Consider the following 27,454-nt stretch of genomic DNA (forward strand, 5'->3'; position numbering starts at 1 on the left):
TAAGCAATCACAATTCAAATCCCCAGCTAGTATTACATGACCTGAGTCATTAGCCAGCACCCACTCCAAAATAATCTGTGAGATAAGAGACACAAACAGCTTAATTTCACCAACCCCTATATGCCAATAGATGTTAATAATTAGTAATTTTAGATGGCCGATACACAAATTCAGAGCTACCCCCAACGCCCCATACGGAAGACCCAAAAGAACCTTGCCAGAGAGCCCACAGCAGTTATCCACTGCCACCAGCAAACCACCCGAAGGTCTACCCCTCAGGTTATGTCGGGCCGGTTGATCGAAAATTTGAAAACCATCTAAACAAGGGGTGGAGGTCATCCAAGTCTCTTGAATGCAAATAACATTTGCATCTCTCAACAGATGCAGGCACTCCAAGTTCGAGAATAGATGTTGATTACCTCTGGAGTTCCAAGATTTTATACAAAGGTTCGACTGAGAGTCTGAGGTCGAATTTGGAAGAATATGGCTAGGGCACAAGTTTTTGCCACAGGGTGGAGATGATAGTAGCCCAGTCAACATCTTTATTTTGTTGGTGCAATGAGTTAATTGAAATGGGCAGAGAATCCTGTCCACCTGTATGAGCCCCTATTGGTTTAATTGCTGATTGTAAGGAAGAGGGCCCATTGGTCGGCAGTTCCCAAGGTGCAGCCGCTTCAACTTTGAAACCCAATTCCTTCAGAGAGTCTTTTTGAGTAAGAATCAATTCTTTAACAAATGGTGACGCCAGAGCGATCATGCTCATATCCACAGAATTACAATCCAAAAAGGCCACTCTGTCAATATCTTTAGAGGAGATGAGAGCAAGGGCAGGAATTTCAGAAAAAATGGATAATACATTGCAACGATTCAAGCAAACAGGCTCTTCCATCTTCAACAAGCTTTGAATCTTTATCAAATGTAAAGAGTTGGCTTTCTTATTATTCATGCTTTCTTGGCGTGTTAAATTACCATCTGATAAATTTTGAGGACCCTTCATGATTGTGTCAAGGTGTTTGGCAGCAGCAGGAAGCAAAGGTCTAGACTGTGGTTTGTATAGACGACCCACCAGGTTGCAAATCCCAGGAGAGATTGTGGGGTAGGTAGGGGCAGACAGATTGTTAATGTCCTGAGAAAATCCCCTCACCAATCCCAGATCCAGAGGAAAAGCAGGGATCAGGGGCTGGTTAGGTAATGATTTCGGTAGAGATTGCAATTGCATAGGACCCCAATTTGCCGGGATTTGATGAGGCCTTAAAACCGATGCACTTTGTGAGCAATTTAGCTCGGGGACTGAAATCCCGGCACAAGTCAGGGGAATTACACCAAAGGTTGTAGATTTTCCAATACCACACCCCTGATGTAAATTAATATGATTTGTACCTTGTGAAATCGCAGAAACCTTAATATGATCTTCACGCAGCTTGGAATTACTAGTACCACAAGCTTGTATCCCTCCAGGGGCCAACAGAGCTGCATCATAAATTTTGGATTTACTAATGACAGCACCAGATTGTAGATTGATGGAGTTTGCAGCTTGTGTAACCATCGGAACCATTGAAATTTGCTCGATAGACCTAAATTTGCCTGTACCACATCCATATTGAAGTGGCACCAAAGGGCACAGTTTTGAAATAGAGGGAGCAAATAAGGTTTCACTTATGGACTGATTGGGGGAGGCCAAACAGAATTCTGGAAGGTTACCTGACCGCTTGTCAGAGGCATGTGTAGCTGAAGGGTTACAATTAACAGTTTGAGCCATGGAATCAACCAATTTAGTCATTGGAGGTTTAAAAACATTCGTTAAGTTACCCTCGGAGATAGAAGCATTATTCGAGAAAGTAAAAACCTTTGCAATAGATTTAGTGAAGAGTATATTAGATTGCTTAGTGGCCAATTTCCGCTTAATACAGCGAGTTTTACGTGGAGCCATTGTTTTCTTGGGAGCTAGGTGCTTAATAGCACTGGCATGTAGACATTTATGACCCTGAGTTGGAGTCAGGGTTATACCAGGACTAGACTCTATCGGCCGAGTAGATTTAGTACTCTTCAGTAGATCCTCAGCTGTATTGCAGGAAATTGCCAGTGAAATAGGCTTAGGTTGTACAGAAAAAGTTGCTTTATTGATAGCCTTTACTATAATAACTGAGGGCCCAGTAGAATTCGATTGACCCCGAATAGGAGCCGAATCAGGCAAACTTTGGATAGGGACGGCCAAAATGCCTGTAGCCGTAACAGGAGTACCAAGACCGGAAGAAATTGCTGGTAAATCAAGATCGTGAACAACAGCAATATTAGAAGATTCCACTGGCAAGTTGTTATCGGATATCTCTATAATTTGGGAATTGACCATGGCTGTTTGACAAGAGAGAGTTGGGGAACTATCGCCCTGTGGTACTTGCACCGGCCACCTCTGAGATATCTCTGTACCAATCCAATCCACTTTATTATTAAGATCCACTAAAATATCTGTACCAATACAGTCAATTTTTAAATTAAGTTCTGTCATTGCAGTTTTGACAGATTTAAGCTCAGACCAAACATTGTCATAAAGCTCAACAAAGGAGCTCAGAACAACGTTGAGGGCTGAGACTGTCGGATGCGTCAAACGAATTCGTTCATCCACATCTTTCAATGTATGATGTAAAAGTGGAGAGTTTATTTGGTTCAGATTGGTGGACACGGGGCCTAAGTCGGAATCATCGTCCGCTATGTTGTTTTCAATGACTTCAATAATATTAGTTAGGGCGGTGGGTGTATTATCGGCCACTGGATCTTGGGAAGAGGATCTAGAGATTTCTGGAATACCAGAAGTACTTGGCAGATTCATCACTTTATCCGCACACTCAATTATGCTAAGATCAGTGATATTATTATTTCCCCCAAAAAAAGCTTGTGTAGACATTGCCGAATGATCTAGCATAGCATTGCCTCTAAAAACTTTGGGAAGTTTTATTTCTGTACTAGTGGAGGTTGCTTTTAGGATGTATTTGTCCATGTATGTCTGCCCAAGTACTTGGTGGTATAGTTTGGATTTTCTAGGAGTTTTGTGTAGTACATTATCACCTGCTGCAAAAACACTGGTAGTTGCATCTATAATCTCGGAGTTATGGACCATAACTTTATGAGTGGATAGTGGAATACTATGTTCCAGGGTGTTTAAAATGCTAGGCTTTATCGAGGTGAGGCTGCAAGACATAGCATTATTTAAGAAAGGGGTAGGTTCCACCAAAAATGGGGCACTACAAAGAGACTTAGAAGTAATAGGGGTCATAGTATTAGGTAACCTACACTTGGCCAGGATGCTGGTAGAGTCGACCTGTGAAGCCGGATCGACTAGCTTAGCATCTAATGGGAATTGAGGGCCTTTTTGGCTACGCAAACCAGATCTCATCATAGAATAAAATAGAATCAGTGAATAAACAATAAAATAGCGTTGTGGTAACAAATCTTAGCCGCCAACTTCCCCCAGACTAAAATGATGTATATCTCCTTAATCTGGTTAACCTAAAAGAGTATGACTGGATAAAAATTATAACAGTCAATATGTGAATTAATAGTCTGTAGTACCCCAGTCTCTAAAAACAAGGAATTTTCTTATTAAAATTTTTTTTTTTTTTTAAATTAAAAAAAAAGAAAAATAGTCATTGACAGTAGCTTGTTAGGTATTATAATGTCAATACCCAACAAACGGCCAGACACACTGATAGGTCTGGATGGAGAAGGCTTACTAGTTGATGATCGCCGTCCACGCCGAACAGCCAAACAGCACCAGCCCTTCTGCCACCAGGGCTTCCGCCGCAAGGGTGGCTTCGCGGCAGATTTGTAGCACTTCTGGCTGTCACGTGAGCCAGTCACGTGATCCTCGGCGGGTCCGCCTCCTTGAGGACAGCAAGAGCCCTGTGCTCGCAGTGCTGTTCGGAGGGGGAGCGGCTGAATGTTCAATAAACAAATAAAGATACGTGGACCAGCGTCCTGCAGCTCCAACACATAGGCAATTAAATGCCTTCAGTCAAGCCTGCCTCTCTCATCTATGCCTGAGCAGGAAAACTGGCCAATCCTAGGCCATGATCAGCCTATCCCAGATAGACATGTTCCATGCACAGACACTGACCAATCCTAAAGGGTGACCAGCCTGTCTCTCCCATCTATGCCTGAGCAGGAAAACTGGCCAATCCCAGGCCATGATCAGCCTATCCCACTGAGACAAGTTCCATTCACAGACACTGACCAATCCTAAAGTGTGAGCAGCCTGTCTCTCCCATCTATGCCTGAGCAGGAAAACTGGCCAATCCTACGCCATGATCAGCCTATGCCACTGAGACAAGTTCCATGCACATACACTGACCAATCCTAAAGTGTGACCAGCCTGCCTCTCTCATCTATGCCTGAGCAGGAAAACTGGCCAATCTTACGCCATGATCAGCATATCCCACTGAGACAAGATCCATGCACAGACACTGACTAATCCTAAAGGGTGACTAGCCTGTCTCTCCCATTTATTCTTGTGCCCGAAAACTGGCCAATCCCAGGACATGATCAGCCTATCCAACTGAGACAAGTCCTATGCACAGACACTGACCAATCCGAAAGTGTGACCATCCTGTCTCTCCCATCTATGCCTGAGCAGGAAAACTTGCCAATCCCAGGCCATGATCACAATATCCCACTGAGACAAGTTCCATGCACAGACACTGACCAATCCTAAAGGATGACCAGCCTGTCTCTCCCATCTATGCCTGAGCAGGAAAACTTGCCAATCCCAGGCCATGATCAGCCTATCCCACTGAGACAAGTTCCATGCACAGACACTGACCAATCCTAAAGTGTGACCAGCCTGTCTCTCCCATCTATGCCTGAGCAAGAAAACTGGCCAATCCTAGGCCATGATCAGCCTATCCCACTGAGACAAGTTCCATGCACAGACACTGACCAATCCTAAAGTGTGACCAGCCTGTCTCTCCCATCTATGCCTGTGCAGGAACACTGGCCAATCCCAGACCATGATCAGCCTATCCCAGATAGACATGTTCCATGCACAGACACTGACCAATCCTAAAGGGTAACCATCCTGTCCCTCCCATCTATGCCTGAGCAGGAAAACTGGCCAATCCCAGGCCATGATCAGTCTATCCCAGATAGACATGTTCCATGCACAGACACTGACCATTCCTAAAGGGTGACCATCCTGTTCCTCCCATCTATGCCTGAGCAGGAAAACTGGCCAATCCTAGGCCATGATCAGCCTATCCCAGATAGACATGTTCCATGCACATACACTGACCAATCCTAAAGGACGACCAACCAGTCTCTCCCATCTATGCCTGCACCCGAAAACTGGCCAATCCTACGCTATGATTAGCCTATCCCACTGAGACAGGTTCCATGCAGACACTGACCAATCCTAAAGGGTGACCAGGCTGTCTCTCCCATCTATGCCTGCACAGGAAAACTGGCCAATCCTAGGCCATAATCAGCCTATCCCAGAGAGGAAAGTTACATGCAAAGACACTGACCAATCCTAAAGGGTGACCAGCCTGTCTCTCGCATCTATGCCTGCGCAGGAAAACTGGCCAATCCTACGCCATGATCAGCCTATCCCAATGAGACAGTTTCCATTCACAGACACTAACCAATCCTAAAGGGTGACCATCCAGTCCCTCCCATCTCAGCCTGAGCAGGAAAACTGGCCAATCCCAGGCCATGATCAGCCTATCCCAGATAGACATGTTCCATGCACAGACACTGACCAATCCTAAAGGGTGACCATCCTGTCCCTCCCATCTACGCCTGAGCAGGAAAACTGGCCAATCCTAGGCCATGATCAGCCTATCCCAGATAGATATTTTCCATGCACAGACACTGACCAATCCTAAAGGGTGACCATCCTGTCCCTCCCATCTATGCCTGAGCAGGAAAACTGGCCAATCCTAGGCCATGATCAGCCTATCTCAGATAGATATTTTCCATGCACAGACACTGACCAATCCTAAAGGGTGACCATCCTGTCCCTCCCATCTATGCCTGAGCAGGAAAACTGGCCAATCCTAGGCCATGATCAGCCTATCTCAGATAGATATTTTCCATGCACAGACACTGACCAATCCTAAAGGGTGACCATCCTGTCCCTCCCATCTATGCATGAGCAGGAAAACTGGCCAATCCTACGCCATGATCAGCCTATCCCAGATAGACATGTTCCATGCAGAGACACTGACCAATCCTAAAGTGTGACCAGCCTTTCTCTCCCATCTATGCCTGTGCAAAAAACTGGCCAATTCCAGGCCATGGTCAGCCTATCCCAGATAGACATGTTCCATGCACAGACACTGACCAATCCTGAAGGGTGACCAGCCTGTCTCTCCCATCTATGCCTGCACAGGAAAACTGGCCAATCCTATGCCATGATCGGCCTATCCCACTGAGACAAGTTCCATGCACAGACACTGACCAATCCTAAAGTATGAACAGCCTGTCTCTCCCATCTATGCCTGAGCAGGAAAACTGGCCAAACCTATGCTATGATCAGCCAATCCCACTGAGACAAGTTCCATGCACAGACACTGACCAATCCTAAAGGGTGACCAGCCTGTCTCTCCCATCTATGCCTGAGCAGGAAAACTGCCCAATCCTAGGCCATGATCAGCCTATCCCAGATAAACATGTTCTATGCAGAGACACTGACCAATCCTAAAGGGTGACCAGCCTGTCTCTCCCATCTATGCCTGCGCCCGAAAACTGTCCAATCCCAGGACAGGATCAGCCTATCCCACTGAGACAAGTCCTATGCACAGACACTGACCAATCCTGAAGTGTGACCATCCTGTATCTCTCATCTATGCTGCGCAGGAAAACTGGCCAATCCCACGCCATGATCAGCCTATCCCACTGAGACAAGATCCATGCACAGACACTGACTAATCCTAAAGGGTGACTAGCCTGTCTCTCCCATCTATGCCTGAGCAGGAAAACTGGCCAATCCTACGCCATGATCAGGCAATCTCATATAGACATGTTCCATGCACAGACACTGACCAATCCTAAAGGGTGACCATCCTGTCCCTCCCATCTACGCCTGAGCAGGAAAACTGGCCAATCCTAGGCCATGATCAGCCTATCCCAGATAGACATGTTCCATGCACAGACACTGACCAATCCTAAAGGGTGACCAGCCTGTCTCTCCCATCTATGCCTGCGCAGGTAAACTGGCCAATCCTACGCCATGATCAGCCTATCCCAATGAGACAGGTTCCATTCACAGACACTGACCAATCCTAAAGGGTTCCCATCCTGTCCCTCCCATCTATGCCTGAGCAGGAAAACTGGCCAATCCCAGGCCATGATCAGCCTATCCCACTGAGACAAGTTCCATTCACAGACACTGACCAATCCTAAAGTGTGACCAGCCTGTCTCTCCCATCTATGCCTGAGCAGGAAAACTGGCCAATCCTACGCCATGATCAGCCTATGCCACTGAGACAAGTTCCATGCACATACACTGACCAATCCTAAAGTGTGACCAGCCTGCCTCTCTCATCTATGCCTGAGCAGGAAAACTGGCCAATCCTACGCCATGATCAGCCTATCCCACTGAGACAAGATCCATGCACAGACACTGACTAATCCTAAAGGGTGACTAGCCTGTCTCTCCCATCTATTCTTGTGCCCGAAAACTGGCCAATCCCAGGACATGATCAGCCTATCCAACTGAGACAAGTCCTATGCACAGACACTGACCAATCCTAAAGTGTGACCATCCTGTCTCTCCCATCTATGCCTGAGCAGGAAAACTGGCCAATCCTAGGCCATGATCAGCCTATCCCAGAGAGACAAGTTCCATGCACAGACACTGACCAATCCTAAAGGGTGACCAGCCTGTCTCTCCCATCTATGCCTGAGCAGGAAAACTTGCAAATCCCAGGCCATGATCAGCCTATCCCACTGAGACAAGTTCCATGCACAGACACTGACCAATCCTAAAGTGTGACCATCCTGTCTCTCCCATCTATGCCTGAGCAGGAAAACTGGCCAATCCTAGGCCATGATCAGCCTATCCCAGAGAGACAAGTTCCATGCACAGACACTGACCAATCCTAAAGGATGACCAGCCTGTCTCTCCCATCTATGCCTGAGCAGGAAAACTTGCCAATCCCAGGCCATGATCAGCCTATCCCACTGAGACAAGTTCCATGCACAGACACTGACCAATCCTAAAGTGTGACCAGCCTGTCTCTCCCATCTATGCCTGAGCAGGAAAACTGGCCAATCCTAGGCCATGATCAGCCTATCCCACTGAGACAAGTTCCATGCACAGACACTGACGAATCCTAAAGTGTGACCAGCCTGTCTCTCCCATCTATGCCTGTGCAGGAACACTGGCCAATCCCAGACCATGATCAGCCTATCCCAGATAGACATGTTCCATGCACAGACACTGACCAATCCTAAAGGGTAACCATCCTGTCCCTCCCATTTATGCCTGAGCAGGAAAACTGGCCAATCCCAAGCCATTATCAGTCTATCCCAGATAGACATGTTCCATGCACAGACACTGACCAATCCTAAAGGGTGACCATCCTGTCCCTCCCATCTATGCCTGAGCAGGAAAACTGGCCAATCCTAGGCCATGATCAGCCTATCCCAGATAGACATGTTCCATGCACATACACTGACCAATCCTAAAGGACGACCATCCAGTCTCTCCCATCTATGCCTGCACCCAAAAACTGGCCAATCCTACGCTATGATTAGCCTATCCCAATGAGACAGGTTCCATGCAGACACTGACCAATCCTAAAGGGTGACCAGGCTGTCTCTCCCATCTATGCCTGCGCAGGAAAACTGGCTAATCCTAGGCCATGATCAACCTATCCCAGAGAGGAAAGTTACATGCAAAGACACTGACCAATCCTAAAGGGTGACCAGCCTGTCTCTCGCATCTATGCCTGCGCAGGAAAACTGGCCAATCCTACGCCATGATCATCCTATCCCAATGAGACAGTTTCCATTCACAGACACTGACCAATCCTAAAGGGTGACCATCCTGTCCCTCCCATCTCAGCCTGAGCAGGAAAACTGGCCAATCCCAGGCCATGATCAGCCTATCCCAGATAGACATGTTCCATGCACAGACACTGACCAATCCTAAAGGGTGACCATCCTGTCCCTCCCATCTATGCCTGAGCAGGAAAACTGCCCAATCCTAGGCTATGATCAGCCTATCCCAGATAGATATTTTCCATGCACAGACACTGACCAATCCTAAAGGGTGACCATCCTGTCCCTCCCATCTATGCCTGAGCAGGAAAACTGGCCAATCCTACGCCATGATCAGCCTATCCCAGATAGACATGTTCCATGCAGAGACACTGACCAATCCTAAAGTGTGACCAGCCTTTCTCTCCCATCTATGCCTGTGCAGGAAAACTGGCCAATTCCAGGCCATGGTCAGCCTATCCCAGATAGACATATTCCATGCACAGACACTGACCAATCCTGAAGGGTTACCAGCCTGTCTCTCCCATCTATGCCTGCACAGGAAAACTGGCCAATCCTATGCCATGATCGGCCTATCCCACTGAGACAAGTTCCATGCACAGACACTGACCAATCCTAAAGTATGACCAGCCTGTCTCTCCCATCTATGCCTGATCAGGAAAATTGGCCAAACCTATGCCATGATCAGCCAATCCCACTGATACAAGTTCCATGCACAGACACTGACCAATCCTAAAGGGTGACCAGCCTGTCTCTCCCATCTATGCCTGAGCAGGAAAACTGCCCAATCCTAGGTCATGATCAGCCTATCCCAGATAAACATGTTCTATGCAGAGACACTGACCAATCCTAAAGGGTGACCAGCCTGTCTCTGCCATCTATGCCTGCGCCCAAAAACTGTCCAATCCCAGGACAGGATCAGCCTATCCCACTGAGACAAGTCCTATGCACAGACACTGACCAATCCTAAATTGTGACCATCCTGTCTCTCCCATCTATTCCTGAGCAGGAAAACTGGTCAATCCTAGGCCATGATCAGCCTATCCCAGAGAGACAAGTTCCATGCACAGACACTGACCAATCCTAAAGGGTGACCAGCCTGTCTCTCCCATCTATGCCTGTGCAGGAAAACTGGCCAATCCTACGCCTTGATCAGCCTATCCCACTGAGACAAGTTCCATGCACAGACAATGACCAATCCTAAAGGGTGACCAGCCTGCCTCTCCCATCTATGCCTGAGCAGGAAAACTGGCCAATCCTACGCCATGATCAGGCAATCTCAGATAGACACGTTCCATGCACAGACACTGACCAATCCTAAAGGGTGACCATCCTGTCCCTCCCATCTACGCCTGAGCAGGAAAACTGGCCAATCCTAGGCCATGATCAGCCTGTCCCAGATAGACATGTTCCATGCACAGACACTGACCAATCCTAAAGTGTGACCAGCTTGTCGCTCCCATCTATGCGTGCACAGGAAAACTGGCCACTCCCAGGCCATGATCAGCCTATCCCAGATAGACAGGTTCCATGCACATACACTGACCAATCCTAAAGGACGACCATCCAGTCTCTTCCATCTATGCCTGCACCCGAAAACTGGCCAATCCTACGCTATGATTAGCCTATCCCACTGAGACAGGTTCCATGTAGACACTGACCAATCCTAAAGGGTGACCAGGGTGTCTCTCCCATCTATGCCTGCGCAGGAAAACTGGCCAATCCTAGGCCATGATCAGCCTATCCCAGAGAGGAAAGTTACATGCAAAGACACTGACCAATCCTAAAGGGTGACCAGCCTGTCTCTCCCATCTATGCCTGCGCAGGAAAACTGGCCAATCCTACGCCATGATCAGCCTATCCCAATGAGACAGGTTCCATTCACAGACAGTGACCAATCCTAAAGGGTGACCATCCTGTCCCTCCCATCTATGCCTGAGCAGGAAAACTGGCCAATCCCAGGCCATGATCAGCCTATTCCAGATAGACATGTTCCATGCACAGACACTGACCAATCCTAAAGGGTGACCATCCTGTCCCTCCCATCTATGCCCGAGCAGAAAAACTGGCCAATCCTAGGCCATGATCAGCCTATCCCAGATAGACATGTTCCATGCACAGACACTGACCAATCCTAAAGGGTGACCAGCCTGTCTCTCCCATCTATGCCTGCGCAGGAAAACTGGCCAATCCTACGCCATGATCAGCCTATCCCAATGAGACAGGTTCCATTCACAGACACTGACCAATCCTAAAGGGTGACCATCCTGTCCCTCCCATCTATGCCTGAGCAGGAAAACTGGCCAATCCCAGGCCATGATCCGCCTATCCCACTGAGACAAGTTCCATTCACAGTAACTGACCAATCCTAAAGTGTGACCAGCCTGTCTCTCCCATCTATGCCTGAGCAGGAAAACTGGCCAATCCTACGCCATGATCAGCCTATGCCACTGAGACAAGTTCCATGCACATACACTGACCAATACTAAAGTGTGACCAGCCTGCCTCTCTCATCTATGCCTGAGCAGGAAAACTGGCCGATCCTACGCCATGATCAGCCTATCCCACTGAGACAAGATCCATGCACAGACACTGACTAATCCTAAAGGGTGACTAGCCTGTCTCTCCCATCTATTCCTGTGCCCGAAAACTGGCCAATCCCAGGACATGATCAGCCTATCCCACTGAGACAAGTCCTATGCACAGACACTGACCAATCCTAAAGGGTGACCAGCCTGTCTCTCCCATCTATGCCTGCGCAGGAAAACAGGCCAATCGTACGCCATGATCAGCCTATCCCAATGAGACAGGTTCCATTCACAGACACTGACCAATCCTAAAGGGCGACCAGACTGTCCCTCCCATCTAAGCCTAAACTGGAAAACTGGCCAATCATATGCCATGATCAGCCTATCCGAGATAGAAATGTTCCATGCCCAGACACTGACCAATCCTAAAGTGTGACCAGCCTGTCTCTCCCATCTATGCCCGAGCAGAAAAACTGGCCAATCCTAGGCCATGATCAGCCTATCCCAGATAGACATGTTCCATTCACAGACACTGACCAATCCTAAAGGGTGACCATCCTGTCCCTCCCATCTATGCCTGAGCAGGAAAACTGGCCAATCCCAGGCCATGATCAGCCTATCCCAGATAGACATGTTCCATGCACAGACACTGACCAATCCTAAAGGGTGACCATCCTGTCCCTCCCATCTATGCCCGAGCAGAAAAACTGGCCAATCCTAGGCCATGATCAGCCTATCCCAGATAGACATGTTCCATGCACAGACACTGACCAATCCTAAAGGGTGAACAGCCTGTCTCTCCCATCTATGCCTGCGCAGGAAAACTGGCCAATCCTACGCCATGATCAGCCTATCCCAATGAGACAGGTTCCATTCACAGACACTGACCAATCCTAAAGGGTGACCATCCTGTCCCTCCCATCTATGCCTGAGCAGGAAAACTGGCCAATCCCAGGCCATGATCCGCCTATCCCACTGAGACAAGTTCCATTCACAGTAACTGACCAATCCTAAAGTGTGACCAGCCTGTCTCTCCCATCTATGCCTGAGCAGGAAAACTGGCCAATCCTACGCCATGATCAGCCTATGCCACTGAGACAAGTTCCATGCACATACACTGACCAATCCTAAAGTGTGACCAGCCTGCCTCTCTCATCTATGCCTGAGCAGGAAAACTGGCCGATCCTACGCCATGATCAGCTTATCCCACTGAGACAAGATCCATGCACAGACACTGACTAATCCTAAAGGGTGACTAGCCTGTCTCTCCCATCTATTCCTGTGCCCGAAAACTGGCCAATCCCAGGACATGATCAGCCTATCCCACTGAGACAAGTCCTATGCACAGACACTGACCAATCCTAAAGGGTGACCAGCCTGTCTCTCCCATCTATGCCTGCGCAGGAAAACAGGTCAATCGTACGCCATGATCAGCCTATCCCAATGAGACAGGTTCCATTCACAGACACTGACCAATCCTAAAGGGCGACCAGACTGTCCCTCCCATCTAAGCCTAAACTGGAAAACTGGCCAATCATATGCCATGATCAGCCTATCCGAGATAGAAAAGTTCCATGCCCAGACACTGACCAATCCTAAAGTGTGACCAGCCTGTCTCTCCCCTCTATGCCTGAGCAGGAAAACTGGCCAATCCCAGGCCATGATCAGCCTATCCCAGATAGACATGTTCCATGCACAGACACTGACCAATCCTAAAGGGTGACCAGCCTGTCTCTCCCATCTATGCCTGCACAGGAAAACTGGCCAATCCTATGCCATGATCAGCCTATCCCACTGAGACAAGTTCCATGCACAGACACTGACCAATCCTAAAGTGTGACCAGCCTGTCTCTCCCATCTATGCCTGAGCAGGAAAACTGGCCAATCCTACGCCATGATCAGGCAATCCCAGATAGACACGTTCCATGCACAGACACTGATCAATCCTAAAGGGTGACCATCCTGTCCCTCCCATCTATGCCTGAGCAGGAAAACTGGCCAATCCTAGGCCATGATCTGCCTGTCCCAGATAGACATGTTCCATGCACAGACACTGACCAATCCTAAAGTGTGACCAGCCTGTCTCTCCCATCTATGCCTGCGCAGGAAAACTGGCCAATCCTAGGCCATGATCAGCCTATCCCAGAGAGGAAAGTTACATGCAAAGACACTGACCAATCCTAAAGGGTGACCAGCCTGTCTCTCCCATCTATGTCTGCGCAGGAAAACTGGCCAATCCTACGCCATGATCAGCCTATCCCAATGAGACAGGTTCCATTCACAGACACTGACCAATCCTAAAGGGTGACCATCCTGTCCCTCCCATCTATGCCTGAGCAGGAAAACTGTCCAATCCCAGGCCATGATCAGCCTATCCCAGATAGACATGTTCCATGCACAGACACTGACCAATCCTAAAGGGTGACCATCCTGTCCCTCCCATCTATGCCTGAGCAGGAAAACTGGTCAATCCTAGGCCATGATCAGCCTATCCCAGATAGACATGTTCCATGCACAGACACTGACAAATCCTAAAGGGTGACCAGCCTGTCTCTCCCATCTATGCCTGCGCAGGAAAACTGCCCAATCCTACTCCATGATCAGCCTATCCCAATGAGACAGGTTCCATTCACAGACACTGACCAATCCTAAAGTGTGACCATCCTGTCCCTCCCATCTATGCCTGAGCAGGAAAGCTGGCCAATCCCAGGCCATGATCAGCCTATCCCACTGAGACAAGTTCCATTCACAGACACTGACTAATCCTATAGGGTGACTAGCCTGTCTCTCCCATCTATTCTTGTGCCCGAAAACTGGCCAATCCCCGGACATGATCAGCCTATCCAACTGAGACAAGTCCTATGCACAGAAACTGACCAATGCTAAAGTGTGACCATCCTGTCTCTCCCATCTATGCCTGAGCAGGAAAACTGGCCAATCCTACGCCATGATCAGCCTATCCCACTGAGACAAGATCCATGCACAGACACTGACCAATCCTAAAGGGTGACCATCCTGTCTCTCCCATCTATGCCTGAGCAGGAAAACTGGCCAATCCTAGGCCATGATCAGCCTATCCCAGAGAGACAGGTTCCATGCACAGACACTGACCAATCCTAAAGGGTGACCATCCTGTCTCTCCCATCTATGCCTGAGCAGGAAAACTGGCCAATCCTAGGCCATGATCAGCCTATCCCAGAGAGACAAGTTCCATGCACAGACACTGACCAATCCTAAAGTGTGACCATCCTGTCTCTCCCATCTATGCCTGAGCAGGAAAATTGGCCAATCCTAGGCCATGATCAGCCTATCCCAGAGAGACAAGTTCCATGCACAGACACTGACCAATCCTAAAGGATGACCAGCCTGTTTCTCCCATCTATGCCTGAGCAGGAAAACTTGCCAATCCCAGGCCATGATCAGCCTATCCCACTGAGACAAGTTCCATGCACAGACACTGACCAATCCTAAAGTGTGACCAGCCTGTCTCTCCCATCTATGCCTGAGCAGGAAAACTGGCCAATCCTAGGCCATGATCAGCCTATCCCACTGAGACAAGTTCCATGCACAGACACTGAAAAATCCTAAAGTGTGACCAGCCTGTCTCTCCCATCTATGCCTGTGCAGGAACACTGGCCAATCCCAGGCCATGATCAGCCTATCCCAGATAGACATGTTCCATGCACAGACACTGACCAATCCTAAAGGGTACCCATCCTGTCCCTCCCATCTATGCCTGAGCAGGAAAACTGGCCAATCCTACGCCTTGATCAGCCTATCCCACTGAGACAAGTTCCATGCACAGACAATGACCAATCCTAAAGGGTGACCAGCCTGCCTCTCCCATCTATGCCTGAGCAGGAAAACTGGCCAATCCTACGGCATGATCAGGCAATCTCAGATAGACACGTTCCATGCACAGACACTGACCAATCCTAAAGGGTGACCATCCTGTCCCTCCCATCTACGCCTGAGCAGGAAAACTGGCCAATCCTAGGCCATGATCAGCCTGTCCCAGATAGACATGTTCCATGCACAGACACTGACCAATCCTAAAGTGTGACCAGCCTGTCGCTCCCATCTATGCGTGCACAGGAAAACTGGCCACTCCCAGGCCATGATCAGCCTAACCCAGATAGACAGGTTCCATGCACATACACTGACCAATCCTAAAGGATGACCATCCAGTCTCTTCCATCTATGCCTGCACCCGAAAACTGGCCAATCCTACGCTATGATTAGCCTATCCCACTGAGACAGGTTCCATGCAGACACTGACCAATCCTAAAGGGTGACCAGGGTGTCTCTCCCATCTATGCCTGCGCAGGAACACTGGCCAATCCTAGGCCATGATCAGCCTATCCCAGAGAGGAAAGTTACATGCAAAGACACTGACCAATCCTAAAGGGTGACCAGCCTGTCTCTCCCATCTATGCCTGCGCAGGAAAACTGGCCAATCCTACGCCATGATCAGCCTATCCCAATGAGACAGGTTCCATTCACAGACAGTGACCAATCCTAAAGGGTGACCATCCTGTCCCTCCCATCTATGCCTGAGCAGGAAAACTGGCCAATCCCAGGCCATGATCCGCCTATCCCAGATAGACATGTTCCATGCACAGACACTGACCAATCCTAAAGTGTGACCATCCTGTCCCTCCCATCTATGCCCGAGCAGAAAAACTGGCCAATCCTAGGCCATGATCAGCCTATCCCAGATAGACATGTTCCATGCACAGACACTGACCAATCCTAAAGGGTGACCAGCCTGTCTCTCCCATCTATGCCTGCGCAGGAAAACTGGCCAATCCTACGCCATGATCAGCCTATCCCAATGCGACAGGTTCCATTCACAGACACTGACCAATCCTAAAGGGTGACCATCCTGTCCCTCCCATCTATGCCTGAGCAGGAAAACTGGCCAATCCCAGGACATGATCCGCCTATCCCACTGAGACAAGATCCATGCACAGACACTGACTAATCCTATAGGGTGACTAGCCTGTCTCTCCCATCTATTCTTGTGCCCGAAAACTGGCCAATCTCAGGACATGATCAGCCTATCCAACTGAGACAAGTCCTATGCACAGACACTGACCAATCCTAAAGTGTGACCATCCTGTCTCTCCCATCTATGCCTGAGCAGGAAAACTGGCCAATCCTAGGCCATGATCAGCCTATCCCAGAGAGACAAGTTCCATGCACAGACACTGACCAATCCTAAAGGGTGACCAGCCTGTCTCTCCCATCTATGCCTGAGCAGGAAAACTTGCCAATCCCAGGCCATGATCAGCCTATCCCACTGAGACAAGTTCCATGCACAGACACTGACCAATCCTAAAGTGTGACCATCCTGTCTCTCCCATCTATGCCTGAGCAGGAAAATTGGCCAATCCTAGGCCATGATCAGCCTATCCCAGAGAGACAAGTTCCATGCACAGACACTGACCAATCCTAAAGGATGACCAGCCTGTTTCTCCCATCTATGCCTGAGCAGGAAAACTTGCCAATCCCAGGCCATGATCAGCCTATCCCACTGAGACAAGTTCCATGCACAGACACTGACCAATCCCAAAGTGTGACCAGCCTGTCTCTCCCATCTATGCCTGAGCAGGAAAACTGGCCAATCCTAGGCCATGATCAGCCTATCCCAGAGAGACAAGTTCCATGCACAGACACTGACCAATCCTAAAGGGTGACCAGCCTGTCTCTCCCATCTATGCCTGAGCAGGAAAATTTGCCAATCCCAGGCTATGATCAGCCTATCCCACTGAGACAAGTTCCATGCACAGACACTGACCAATCCTAAAGTGTGACCATCCTGTCTCTCCCATCTATGCCTGAGCAGGAAAATTGGCCAATCCTAGGCCATGATCAGCCTATCCCAGAGAGACAAGTTCCATGCACAGACACTGACCAATCCTAAAGGATGACCAGCCTGTTTCTCCCATCTATGCCTGAGCAGGAAAACTTGCCAATCCCAGGCCATGATCAGCCTATCCCACTGAGACAAGTTCCATGCACAGACACTGACCAATCCTAAAGTGTGACCAGCCTGTCTCTCCCATCTATGCCTGAGCAGGAAAACTGGCCAATCCTAGGCCATGATCAGCCTATCCCACTGAGACAAGTTCCATGCACAGACACTGACCAATCCTAAAGTGTGACCAGCCTGTCTCTCCCATCTATGCCTGTGCAGGAACACTGGCCAATCCCAGGCCATGATCAGCCTATCCCAGATAGACATGTTCCATGCACAGACACTGACCAATCCTAAAGGGTAACCATCCTGTCCCTCCCATCTATGCCTGAGCAGGAAAACTGGCCAATCCTACGCCATGATCAGCCTATCCCACTGAGACAAGTTCCATGCACAGACACTGAAAAATCCTAAAGTGTGACCAGCCTGTCTCTCCCATCTATGCCTGTGCAGGAACACTGGCCAATCCCAGGCCATGATCAGCCTATCCCAGATAGACATGTTCCATGCACAGACACTGACCAATCCTAAAGGGTACCCATCCTGTCCCTCCCATCTATGCCTGAGCAGGAAAACTGGCCAATCCTACGCCTTGATCAGCCTATCCCACTGAGACAAGTTCCATGCACAGACAATGACCAATCCTAAAGGGTGACCAGCCTGCCTCTCCCATCTATGCCTGAGCAGGAAAACTGGCCAATCCTACGGCATGATCAGGCAATCTCAGATAGACACGTTCCATGCACAGACACTGACCAATCCTAAAGGGTGACCATCCTGTCCCTCCCATCTACGCCTGAGCAGGAAAACTGGCCAATCCTAGGCCATGATCAGCCTGTCCCAGATAGACATGTTCCATGCACAGACACTGACCAATCCTAAAGTGTGACCAGCCTGTCGCTCCCATCTATGCGTGCACAGGAAAACTGGCCACTCCCAGGCCATGATCAGCCTAACCCAGATAGACAGGTTCCATGCACATACACTGACCAATCCTAAAGGATGACCATCCAGTCTCTTCCATCTATGCCTGCACCCGAAAACTGGCCAATCCTACGCTATGATTAGCCTATCCCACTGAGACAGGTTCCATGCAGACACTGACCAATCCTAAAGGGTGACCAGGGTGTCTCTCCCATCTATGCCTGCGCAGGAACACTGGCCAATCCTAGGCCATGATCAGCCTATCCCAGAGAGGAAAGTTACATGCAAAGACACTGACCAATCCTAAAGGGTGACCAGCCTGTCTCTCCCATCTATGCCTGCGCAGGAAAACTGGCCAATCCTACGCCATGATCAGCCTATCCCAATGAGACAGGTTCCATTCACAGACAGTGACCAATCCTAAAGGGTGACCATCCTGTCCCTCCCATCTATGCCTGAGCAGGAAAACTGGCCAATCCCAGGCCATGATCCGCCTATCCCAGATAGACATGTTCCATGCACAGACACTGACCAATCCTAAAGTGTGACCATCCTGTCCCTCCCATCTATGCCCGAGCAGAAAAACTGGCCAATCCTAGGCCATGATCAGCCTATCCCAGATAGACATGTTCCATGCACAGACACTGACCAATCCTAAAGGGTGACCAGCCTGTCTCTCCCATCTATGCCTGCGCAGGAAAACTGGCCAATCCTACGCCATGATCAGCCTATCCCAATGCGACAGGTTCCATTCACAGACACTGACCAATCCTAAAGGGTGACCATCCTGTCCCTCCCATCTATGCCTGAGCAGGAAAACTGGCCAATCCCAGGACATGATCCGCCTATCCCACTGAGACAAGATCCATGCACAGACACTGACTAATCCTATAGGGTGACTAGCCTGTCTCTCCCATCTATTCTTGTGCCCGAAAACTGGCCAATCTCAGGACATGATCAGCCTATCCAACTGAGACAAGTCCTATGCACAGACACTGACCAATCCTAAAGTGTGACCATCCTGTCTCTCCCATCTATGCCTGAGCAGGAAAACTGGCCAATCCTAGGCCATGATCAGCCTATCCCAGAGAGACAAGTTCCATGCACAGACACTGACCAATCCTAAAGGGTGACCAGCCTGTCTCTCCCATCTATGCCTGAGCAGGAAAACTTGCCAATCCCAGGCCATGATCAGCCTATCCCACTGAGACAAGTTCCATGCACAGACACTGACCAATCCTAAAGTGTGACCATCCTGTCTCTCCCATCTATGCCTGAGCAGGAAAATTGGCCAATCCTAGGCCATGATCAGCCTATCCCAGAGAGACAAGTTCCATGCACAGACACTGACCAATCCTAAAGGATGACCAGCCTGTTTCTCCCATCTATGCCTGAGCAGGAAAACTTGCCAATCCCAGGCCATGATCAGCCTATCCCACTGAGACAAGTTCCATGCACAGACACTGACCAATCCCAAAGTGTGACCAGCCTGTCTCTCCCATCTATGCCTGAGCAGGAAAACTGGCCAATCCTAGGCCATGATCAGCCTATCCCAGAGAGACAAGTTCCATGCACAGACACTGACCAATCCTAAAGGGTGACCAGCCTGTCTCTCCCATCTATGCCTGAGCAGGAAAATTTGCCAATCCCAGGCTATGATCAGCCTATCCCACTGAGACAAGTTCCATGCACAGACACTGACCAATCCTAAAGTGTGACCATCCTGTCTCTCCCATCTATGCCTGAGCAGGAAAATTGGCCAATCCTAGGCCATGATCAGCCTATCCCAGAGAGACAAGTTCCATGCACAGACACTGACCAATCCTAAAGGATGACCAGCCTGTTTCTCCCATCTATGCCTGAGCAGGAAAACTTGCCAATCCCAGGCCATGATCAGCCTATCCCACTGAGACAAGTTCCATGCACAGACACTGACCAATCCTAAAGTGTGACCAGCCTGTCTCTCCCATCTATGCCTGAGCAGGAAAACTGGCCAATCCTAGGCCATGATCAGCCTATCCCACTGAGACAAGTTCCATGCACAGACACTGACCAATCCTAAAGTGTGACCAGCCTGTCTCTCCCATCTATGCCTGTGCAGGAACACTGGCCAATCCCAGGCCATGATCAGCCTATCCCAGATAGACATGTTCCATGCACAGACACTGACCAATCCTAAAGGGTAACCATCCTGTCCCTCCCATCTATGCCTGAGCAGGAAAACTGGCCAATCCTACGCCTTGATCAGCCTATCCCACTGAGACAAGTTCCATGCACAGACAATGACCAATCCTAAAGGGTGACCAGCCTGCCTCTCCCATCTATGCCTGAGCAGGAAAACTGGCCAATCCTACGCCATGATCAGGCAATCTCAGATATACACGTTCCATGCACAGACACTGACCAATCCTAAAGGGTGACCATCCTGTCCCTCCCATCTACGCCTGAGCAGGAAAACTGGCCAATCCTAGGCCATGATCAGCCTGTCCCAGATAGACATGTTCCATGCACAGACACTGACCAATCCTAAAGTGTGACCAGCCTGTCGCTCCCATCTATGCGTGCACAGGAAAACTGGCCACTCCCAGGCCATGATCAGCCTATCCCAGATAGACAGGTTCCATGCACATACACTGACCAATCCTAAAGGACGACCATCCAGTCTCTTCCATCTATGCCTGCACCCGAAAACTGGCCAATCCTACGCTATGATTAGCCTATCCCACTGAGACAGGTTCCATGCAGACACTGACCAATCCGAAAGGGTGACCAGGGTGTCTCTCCCATCTATGCCTGCGCAGGAAAACTGGCCAATCCTAGGCCATGATCAGCCTATCCCAGAGAGGAAAGTTACATGCAAAGACACTGACCAATCCTAAAGGGTGACCAGCCTGTCTCTCCCATCTATGCCTGCGCAGGAAAACTGGCCAATCCTACGCCATGATCAGCCTATCCCAATGAGACAGGTTCCATTCACAGACAGTGACCAATCCTAAAGGGTGACCATCCTGTCCCTCCCATCTATGCCTGAGCAGGAAAACTGGCCAATCCCAGGCCATGATCAGCCTATCCCAGATCGACATGTTCCATGCACAGACACTGACCAATCCTAAAGGGTGACCATCCTGTCCCTCCCATCTATGCCCGAGCAGAAAAACTGGCCAATCCTAGGCCATGATCAGCCTATCCCAGATAGACATGTTCCATGCACAGACACTGACTAATCCTAAAGGGTGACCAGCCTGTCTCTCCAATCTATGCCTGCACAGGAAAACTGGCCAATCCTACGCCATGATCAGCCTATCCCAATGAGACAGGTTCCATGCACAGACACTGACCAATCCTAAAGGGTGACCATCCTGTCCCTCCCAACTATGCCTGAGCAGGAAAACTGGCCAATCCCAGGCCATGATCCGCCTATCCCACTGAGACAAGTTCCATTCACAGACACTGACCAATCCTAAAGTGTGACCAGCCTGTCTCTCCCATCTATGCCTGAGCAGGAAAACTGGCCAATCCTACGCCATGATCAGCCTATGCCACTGAGACAAGTTCCATGCACATACACTGACCAATCCTAAAGTGTGACCAGCCTGACTCTCTCATCTATGCCTGAGCAGGAAAACTGGCCGATCCTACGCCATGATCAGCCTATCCCACTGAGACAAGATCCATGCACAGACACTGACTAATCCTAAAGGGTGACTAGCCTGTCTCTCCCATCTATTCCTGTGCCCGAAAACTGGCCAATCCCAGGACATGATCAGCCTATCCCACAGAGACAAGTCCTATGCACAGGCACTGACCAATCCTAAAGGGTGACCAGCCTGTCTCTCCCATCTATGCCTGTGCAGGAAAACTGGCCAATCGTACGCCATGATCAGCCTATCCCAATGAGAGAGGTTCCATTCACAGACACTGACCAATCCTAAAGGGCGGCCAGCCTTTCCCTCCCATCTAAGCCTAAACTGGAAAATGGCCAATCATATGCCATGATCAGCCTATCCCAGATAGAAAAGTTCCATGCCCAGACACTGACCAATCCTAAAGTGTGACCAGCCTGTCTCTCCCCTCTATGCCTGAGCAGGAAAACTGGCCAATCCCAGGCCATGATCAGCCTATCCCAGATAGACATGTTCCATGCACAGCCACTGACCAATCCTAAAGGGTGACCAGCCTGTCTCTCCCATCTATGCCTGCACAGGAAAACTGGCCAATCCTATGCCATGATCAGCCTATCCCACTGAGACAAGTTCCATGCACAGACAATGACCAATCCTAAAGTGTGAGCAGCCTGTCTATCCCATCTATGCCTGAGCAGGAAAACTGGCCAATCCTACACCATGATCAGGCAATCCCAGATAGACACGTTCCATGCACAGACACTGACCAATCCTAAAGGGTGACCATCCTGTCCCTCCCATCTATGCCTGAGCAGGAAAACTGGCCAATCCTAGGCCATGATCAGCCTGTCCCAGATAGACATGTTCCATGCACAGACACTGACCAATCCTAAAGTGTGACCAGCCTGTCTCTCCCATCTATGCCTGCGCAGGAAAACTGGCCAATCCTAGGCCATGAACAGCCTATCCCAGAGAGGAAAGTTACATGCAAAGACACTGACCAATCCTAAAAGGTGACCAGCCTGTCTCTCACATCTATGTCTGCGCAGGAAAACTGGCCAATCCTATGCCATGATCAGCCTATCCCAATGAGACAGGTTCCATTCACAGACACTGACCAATCCTAAAGGGTGACCATCCTGTCCCTCCCATCTATGCCTGAGCAGGAAAACTGGCCAATCCCAGGCCATGATCAGCCTATCCCAGATAGACATGTTCCATGCACAGACACGGACCAATCCTAAAGGGTGACCATCCTGTCCCTCCCATCATTGCCTGAGCAGGAAAACTGGCCAATCCTAGGCCATGATCAGCCTATCCCAGATAGACATGTTCCATGCACAGACACTGACCAATCCTAAAGTGTGACCAGCCTGACTCTCTCATCTATGCCTGAGCAGGAAAACTGGCCGATCCTATGCCATGATCAGCCTATCCCACTGAGACAAGATCCATGCACAGACACATTCCTGTGCCCGAAAACTGGCCAATCCCAGGACATGATCAGCCTATCCCACTGAGACAAGTCCTATGCACAGACACTGACCAATCCTAAAGGGTGACCAGCCTGTCTCTCCCATCTATGCCTGCGCAGGAAAACTGGCCAATTGTACGCCATGATCAGCCTATCCCAATGAGACAGGTTCCATTCACAGACACTGACCAATCCTAAAGGGCGACCAGCCTGTCCCTCCCATCTAAGCCTAAACTGGAAAACTGGCCAATCATATGCCATGATCAGCCTATCCCAGATAGAAAAGTTCCATGCCCAGACACTGACCAATCCTAAAGTGTGACCAGCCTGTCTCTCCCCTCTATGCCTGAGCAGGAAAACTGGCCAATCCCAGGCCATGATCAGCCTATCCCAGATAGACATGTTCCATGCACAGACACTGACCAATCCTAAAGGGTGACCAGCCTGTCTCTCCCATCTATGCCTGCACAGGAAAACTGGCCAATCCTATGCCATGATCAGCCTATCCCACTGAGACAAGTTCCATGCACAGACAATGACCAATCCTAAAGTGTGACCAGCCTGTCTCTCCCATCTATGCCTGAGCAGGAAAACTGGCCAATCCTACGCCATGATCAGGCAATCCCAGATAGACACGTTCCATGCACAGACACTGACCAATCCTAAAGGGTGACCATCCTGTCCCTCCCATCTATGCCTGAGCAGGAAAACTGGCCAATCCTAGGCCATGATCAGCCTGTCCCAGATAGACATGTTCCATGCACAGACACTGACCAATCCTAAAGTGTGACCGGCCTGTCTCTCCCATCTATGCCTGCGCAGGCAAACTGGCCAATCCTAGGCCATGAACAGCCTATCCCAGAGAGGAAAGTTACATGCAAAGACACTGACCAATCCTAAAAGGTGACCAGCCTGTCTCTCGCATCTATGTCTGCGCAGGAAAACTGGCCAATCCTATGCCATGATCAGCCTATCCCAATGAGACAGGTTCCATTCACAGACACTTACCAATCCTAAAGGGTGACCATCCTGTCCCTCCCATCTATGCCTGAGCAGGAAAACTGGCCAATCCCAGGCCATGATCAGCCTATCCCAGATAGACATGTTCCATGCACAGACACGGACCAATCCTAAAGGGTGACCATCTAGTCCCTCCCATCTATGCCTGAGCAGGAGAACTGGCCAATCCTAGGCCATGATCAGCTATCCCAGATAGACATGTTCCATGCACAGACACTGACCAATCCTAAAGTGTGACCAGCCTGCCTCTCTCATCTATGCCTGAACAGGAAAACTGGCCAATCCTACGCCATGATCAGCCTATCCCACTGAGACAAGATCCATGCACAGACACTGACTAATCCTAAAGGGTGACTAGCCTGTCTCTCCCATCTATTCTTTTGCCCGAAAACTGGCCAATCCCAGGACATGATCAGCCTATCCAACTGAGACAAGTCCTATGCACAGACACTGACCAATCCTAAAGTGTGACCATCCTGTCTCTCCCATCTATGCCTGAGCAGGAAAACTGGCCAATCCCAGGCCATGATCAGCCTATCCCACTGAGACAAGTTCCATGCACAGACACTGACCAATCCTAAAGGGTAACCATCCTGTCCCTCCCATCTATGCCTGAGCAGGAAAACTGGCCAATCCCAGGCCATGATCAGTCTATCCCAGATAGACATGTTCCATGCACAGACACTGACCAATCCTAAAGGGTGACCATCCTGTCCCTCCCATCTATGCCTGAGCAGGAAAACTGGCCAATCCTAGGCCATGATCAGCCTATCCCAGATAGACATGTTCCATGCACATACACTGACCAATCCTAAAGGACGACCATCCGGTCTCTCCCATCTATGCCTACACCCGAAAACTGGCCAATCCTACGCTATTATTAGCCTATCCCACTGAGACAGGTTCCATGCAGACACTGACCAATCCTAAAGGGTGACCAGGCTGTCTCTCCCATCTATGCCTGCGCAGGAAAACTGGCCAATCCTAGGCCATGATCAGCCTATCCTAGAGAGGAAAGTTACATGCAAAGACACTGACCAATCCTAAAGGGTGACCAGCCTGTCTCTCGCATCTATGCCTGCGCAGGAAAACTGGCCAATCCTACGCCATGATCAGCCTATCCCAATGAGACAGGTTCCATTCACAAACACTGACCAATCCTAAAGGGTGACCATCCTGTCCCTCCCATCTCAGCCTGAGCAGGAAAACTGGCCAATCCCAGGCCATGATCAGCCTATCCCAGATAGACATGTTCCATGCACAGACACTGACCAATCCTAAAGGGTGAACATCCTGTCCCTCCCATCTATGCCTGAGCAGGAAAACTGACCAATCCTAAGCCATGATCAGCCTATCCCAGATAGATATTTTCCATGCACAGACACTGACCAATCCTAAAGGGTGACCATCGTGTCCCTCCCATCTATGCCTGAGCAGGAAAACTGGCCAATCCTACACCATGATCAGCCTATCCCAGATAGACATGTTCCATGCAGAGACACTGACCAATCCTAAAGTGTGACCAGCCTTTCTCTCCCATCTATGCCTGTGCAGAAAAACTGGCCAAGTCCAGGCCATGGTCAGCCTATCCCAGATAGACATTTTCCATGCACAGACACTGACTAATCCTGAAGGGTGACCAGCCTGTCTCTCCCATCTATGCCTGCACAGGAAAACTGGCCAATCCTATGCCATGATCAGCCTATCCCACTGAGACAAGTTCCATGCACAGACACTGACCAATCCTAAAGTATGACCAGCCTGTCTCTCCCATCTATGCCTGAGCAGGAAAACTGGCCAAACCTATGCCATGATCAGCCAATCCTACTGAGACAAGTTCCAGTCACAGACACTGACCAATCCTAAAGGGTGACCAGCCTGTCTCTCCCATCTATGCCTGAGCAGGAAAACTGCCCAATCCTAGGCCATATTCAGCCTATCCCAGATAAACATATTCTATGCAGAGACACTGACCAATCCTAAAGGGTGACCAGCCTGTCTCTCCCATCTATGCCTGCGCCCGAAAACTGTCCAATCCCAGGACAGGATCAGCCTATGCCACTGAGACAAGTCCTATGCACAGACACTGACCGATCCTGAAGTGTGACCATCCTGTCTCTCTCATCTATGCTGCGCAGGAAAACTGGCCAATCCTACGCCATGATCAGCCTATCCCACTGAGACAAGATCCATGCACAGACACTGACTAATCATAAAGGGTGACTAGCCTGTCTCTCCCATCTATTCCTGTGCCCGAAAACTGGCCAATCCCAGGACATGATCAGCCTATCCCACTGAGACAAGTCCTATGCACAGACACTGACCAATCCTAAAGTGTGACCATCCTGTCTCTCCCATCTATGCCTGAGCAGGAAAACTGGCCAATCCTAGGCCATGATCAGCCTATCCCAGAGAGACAAGTTCCATGCACAGACACTGACCAATCCTAAAGGGTGACCAGCCTGTCTCTCCCATCTATGCCTGTGCAGGAAAACTGGCCAATCCTACGCCTTGATCAGCCTATCCCACTGAGACAAGTTCCATGCACAGACAATGACCAATCCTAAAGGGTGACCAGCCTGCCTCTCCCATCTATGCCTGAGCAGGAAAACTGGCCAATCCTAGGCCATGATCAGCCTATCCCAGAGAGACAAGTTCCATGCACAGACACTGACCAATCCTAAAGGATGACCAGCCTGTCTCTCCCATCTATGCCTGAGCAGGAAAACTGGCCAATCCCAGGCCATGATCAGCCTATCCCACTGAGACAAGTTCCATGCACAGACACTGACCAATCCTAAAGTGTGACCAGCCTGTCTCTCCCATCTATGCCTGTGCAGGAACACTGGCCAATCCCAGGCCATGATCAGCCTATCCCAGATAGACATGTTCCATGCACAGACACTGACCA

The sequence above is a fragment of the Ambystoma mexicanum genome, chromosome 11 (genome assembly GCF_040938575.1).
Source record: "Ambystoma mexicanum isolate Mex_15411 chromosome 11, UKY_AmexF1_1, whole genome shotgun sequence".
Classification (NCBI taxonomy): Eukaryota; Metazoa; Chordata; class Amphibia; order Caudata; family Ambystomatidae; genus Ambystoma; species Ambystoma mexicanum.